We start from the raw sequence: 5,574 nt of genomic DNA, 5'->3' as shown, positions 1-5,574 counted from the left end.
GCACTAACAAACTAATAAAAATGTTGCGACAACTTTTTGAAATATTTGTAAATGGAGAAACAATACCGGAAATTTATATGCTGCGAGTCGGTAAAGTAGCGGATATAAGCGATAAAATCATTATAAACGGTTTATGGAAAAATCTATGAAACGGGTATAAAGATTTAAATTTTTTTGCAATTCTTTGGTGTAGATTTTACATTTTTTCCACCATTTTTAAACGAGTTATGACGTCATCGATGTTTTTTTCAAATAGCAATCTCCTATTTTTATTACACGGAATATGAAAGAGTTTTTTCTGAATTTAGTACAATCAGTATTAATATTGGTTACATAAGAAATAATAATAACAGTAGTCATGAGTAACTATGGTAACCAATTATTTTAAACAATTTCCTAACCGACAGAAAAGAGGAAGTGAGAAAGACCGCTTATCCAGATGATATTTGCATCTGGATAAGCGGCATTAAAGGGCAATGTCGGAGGGAAACCTGAGTAGTTACCTTTAGAAGGAGAAGACTGAGGGGATAGAAGAAGCTGGAATTTGGGACACTATAAACCGGAAGACGTAGGACACTATAAACCTGGATCCTGTCTAAATCAAAAACGGTTTGAGATATAGTTATGAGCCATAACACGTCGATTTTTATTTTTTATTAGCCCAAATAGCGCGCAACTTTTAAATAATGTTCCACCTGTTCGATTTTTCAGTAGAATCGCAGAGTCGTTTGTTTAAACTTCTAAACAATCATACGCATTTAATTAATGAAATTTGAGATTGTGCATTTATAGCTTGAAGAAAAAGAGCGTGAAGAATTGAATTCGAAGTGGCATCCGAAAAAGATTGGTCAATTAATAAAGGAAATAATTGATGTGTTTTATTAATTTGCTTCTTGTATTTATGAACATTTTTAGAGATTTCGAATCGGGCAATCGACGTCTGTAGTCAGCGAGACATTTCGTTGAAGATATAAAGCATTAGAAATTCAGTAGTTGTAGGCGTTTATTTTGACGTTTTAGAGAAATTCTAAACAGATTTCGAATCCGGTATTTCCACTAATCTCTATACTATTCCATACTACATTACTATTCAATAGTAATCGACTACGTAGCAACCTCAGGATAATTACCCGATTGCTCTTTTAAGATTGTTTCAAGATCTTCTTCATGGTTATTTCTAACACTGTATTCAAATCTGGCGGGTATATTTGCAAACCCACTATAACTTTACATCCAAATATAGTTTCATGAGTACTACTATTTATTCTTGAAATATTTATTAACTATTTATTTTGCAACGTTGTTTGTTTATCACATTGGTCTGCTCTTTCCACCGAACCTTGTTATTAACTGTGGCGAGGGTTCCCATGTACAAATTTTGGTTAATTCCACATGTAACATGATTCTTCAATTACTGCCAGCTGTTGTTGTGCTGTCTTATGATTTGTATTTGGCCACCAAACTAGTGAGACATAGGCGACAATGGGTCTGATTATTGCTACGTAGACCCAATGAGCCATTCGTGGATTGAGACCTGCATCAACTGCATCTGCATCTGCTTTGAGGTTAATAGTTCTGCTTTCAATGGAGGGTGCACTCAATTGTAGCTTCCTTCTCCGAGTGAAAAGCACTATTTCGATTTTGCTTGGATTGATGCTGAGCCCATTGCTTCTGGACCAAGTGCTAGTGAGTGCTAGGTCTTTCTGCATTAGTTGAGTTATGATTGTGTCATATTTACCTCGGATTGTGATTACCAGGTCATCAGCATACTCCTGAATCATGAATCTATTTTTTGTTAAAGTGTTCTTCAAGTCATTAACTACCAAGCACCATAGGAAAGGTGAGGGCACTCCCCCTTGGGGACATCCTCTTACCGTTTTAATAGTCAACGACTCGCCTCACAGACTGGCTGTGATCTGCCGACTTTTCAACATGGCTATACACCATTTGATTGTCGACGGATCTACATATATCTTTTACGTTTGTTTAGAGCATTCTTTATGGATTTGTAGGAGGTGTTATCAAAAGCACCCTCTATGTCTATGAAAGCACTATCTCTTTGGTTGCAATTGTCTCCTCTAAAGTCCTATTCAAAGCATGGAGAGCAGTAATTGTTGATTTTGCTTTCTGGTAAGCATGTTGACTCGGATGAAGTGGATTGGTGACAAGCATTCCATTCCTAAGGTATTGATCAATTACCTTTTACATTCCTTTGAGGAGAAATGAAGTTAGGCTAATTGGTGTCTATGCCTTGGGTTCGGCATTTGAACGCCTACCACCTTTAGGTATGAAGACCACCTTTACTTTCCTCCATAGTGTAGGTAATACCTACAACTGTGTTATGGCGCAATTGATACATTGCGCTAACTCATTTAGGTACGCCGGTATCAGTGTGTCGGCGCAGCAAATTTTGCTGCGTTATCCATGGTTAGTAGGTATATGTATAGCTAAATGTGTAGCTTGCTAAGTAAATGGTAAGCAATTTCCTTATCACACATGATGTTTTCTAATCTGCACAAAATTTGTCAATGAAGGTCAAATTATCTATTAATAATATTTCGTTTTTAACATTTCCGATTTATACTATCATTTCTTGAAAATCTATGATAATCTACTTATTATGTTTAAAATTGTAAATTGATTTTTTCTCTTCCTTTAATTCAATTTTCTGATTAGCAAAAACGCTAAATCGTCTTTTTAGAACCTCCAAATCTCTCTTATTATCTTCCAAGTCAAATTGCTTTTAAAATACGTAAAATTATTCGATTGTCCTGTCGAATATTTACCACAACGTAACATGACGACGAACCACACAGTAAAACACGATGTTTTACTCACAGGTGACTGGTTGCGGTGTGTTTAAGATTAAAATGTACTACTATTAAATTTACAGCTGGTATGTGTAAATTATTAATAATGTCCGGTCGATTGAATAAATTTATCACATTAACTCTGTGTGTGAGTTTGTATTAATAGTTACCGGTACTTATTAATAGTTTTCAATTAATCGCACTAATCGGAATACATGTAGTTAGTCTATTAGGGTATGTAATATTGGTAAATCGTAACATTTTTCAATAAACATTTAAATTTTTACGGGTATATTGATTTTTTTATGGATTATTATTCGGTAAATAATAAGATTTCTTAAAAATAAAATAGATGAATGTTTTCCTTCTTACTTTCCTGAATGATAGTAAGAGATGTACATACAGAAGAGAAGCTTAAAACACTTTTCATAAGATTGTGATTTCTGGAGATTTACGAAAACAATTAAAATGTTGTAAGGCAATGTGCTGACAAATTTAAGAAAGAAATAGGTTGCAATCTTCTTTAAAAAGAAGTTCGAAGTGAAACATGTGAAGAATTGAACTCGAAGTGGCAACCGAAAACTCAAACATTTTTTTAAAAGACGTACGGCTTAACCCCATATTTCTAATTCTAGGTCTAATGTTAGTTCTAGTTATAGTGCTAGTGTTAGTTTTAGTTTGATTAACACCCAGCTTTCAATAAAATGGAAACTGAGTTAAATTGTTTGGAAGCAGATATGAAGTGTCTTATAAATAAAACAAAACAACAGAGGTACTCGTAAAAACTTAATAAAACGAAAGTCACCAAATCGAAAGATATATTATATAAAAGGATCGTAATTATTATGCAAGAGAAAATGTAACAAGACACATACAATATGTTTTTTATTATAAACAGTGTTTTCAATGATTACGTCCTAAATGTTACCTTTTTCTATAAAAATATATTAAAAATTGTATGAAAACTAATGGAGTTCCATTATTTTAGTCGATTTTCCAATGTATGAACTAACATTAACAACATATTTGGTGCAACATCACATAACACATTTAATTCACTCCACATTTAATTATTATGAAGGTGTACCTCCCACTAAAACGACTGTCTGCAAATTGATACATATATGCATATATCTATGTAATGAATTTGTAGTACACACTGCAATTATATTATTAATGAAATTATCCCTCATATTAGATATAGAAGCGAATGTAAATACTCTTCTTCGCGTTTCTGTTGTTACTTTGTAATCAAATCTTAGAGCATTTAGTAAAAAGAAAAACCTTATTTTGTTCATAGTAGCTCTATATGTGGTGGTAAATTCACTTCTAAGAACCAATTTCCTCGTTGCTTGCAAAGTGTAATAAAGTATATTTTAAGAACCTAAGAACTATGCGGACCACTGTTACTTCTGTTTGACAAATGTTAAGGGTTTCTCTAAGATAACGAAAAGATCATCAATCATGGCTAAACGATCTTGTTTTTGAGATTTCAATTTATTAGTTTGTTAGCATTTATTTGTGGATCAAAACTACAGGTGGTTTTACTCCATAATGGAAACATTTCCACTTTATCTGTTGGGTTCTGGGCTCATTCAAAAAAAAAAACTTATAATATTTGAAGTCTTATTCTGGAAAAAATCAAATACGCAGTGTTTCAATGGGTACATTTAAAAGAAGTGGCTTGAATTTTACGACTGCAGTACGTGGTCAGAACTTAATCGGTAATTCTTTTTCTTAGTTTTTACGGACATCACAAAACATTTCTTCGGCAACTAGAAGTCACCAGAAAAAAATTAATTAATGCCTGTAATTGTATTCAAAATGTTGTTCTCATTGACATGCTTTATATCAACTTTATCTTCTTCGCCTTTTTTCTGCCAATTTTGTAACTCTAATTTATAAGCTATATGGAGTAAATATTGATAGCATCTAAGATGTTTATGAAGTATAGAAATACCATATTTGAAGGTGTCTTAACAACAAACTCTCTTCTTTACATTCTCTAGATCGTTGAAATCTCTAGAAACTTGAAGTAGCAATCAATAGACTCAATATTGAGTCTTTTCATCTAACATAGTGCATATAAAATGAGAATATGTTTAAATTTTGTTGCGCGCTGCAATTTTAATATTTGTGTTCGTATTTCCTTATATTCTTCTTTGATATTTTAAATATTTTGTTTCATTATTTTTACGAAAACTGTCATGCAACATTGCAATTGAATCGCTTATTGGTGAAACAACCTAAGTCACTTTTTGGCCATTTTGAGTAATCCATGTAAACACAGTTTTGACCATTCTCCGTTGTTTGGTGCTGAAAGAACTTATGTGCTGATAACTGTTATCAAATTACAGCTATGTCGCCACAGCCGTTTACTGCTGAAACAACTTAATAATAAATCGCCGACTTAAGTTGTTTCTGTCACAAATGATGGTCTGGTGTGCCATGCCGTGCTCAAACTTAACCTGGTTTATCGTTTGTTAAAATTAATTATTAATAATTATTATGAACGGTAATAAAGCAAGTTGTTCTCGTGACAAAGACAATATACCTATTGAAGCTGCATAGAAAGAAGATGCTATAGAGCCTGCAAAAAAGCGTTGTAAAGGTGTTATTGTAGTAATTATCAAAGCAATTTTATAAGGAATGCTCGTGTCTCCGGAATAGAATACATTAATTACAGGAAGAAAGTTGTAAAGGTAAAGCGTATTGGAGCTAGATGCTAGTAAGTACTATTTGAGAGAGAGATATTTGGATTGTT

This window comes from Onthophagus taurus, chromosome 6 (genome assembly GCF_036711975.1).
Source record: "Onthophagus taurus isolate NC chromosome 6, IU_Otau_3.0, whole genome shotgun sequence".
NCBI lineage: Eukaryota > Metazoa > Arthropoda > Insecta > Coleoptera > Scarabaeidae > Onthophagus > Onthophagus taurus.
Note: the sequence above shows the minus strand (reverse complement) of the source record.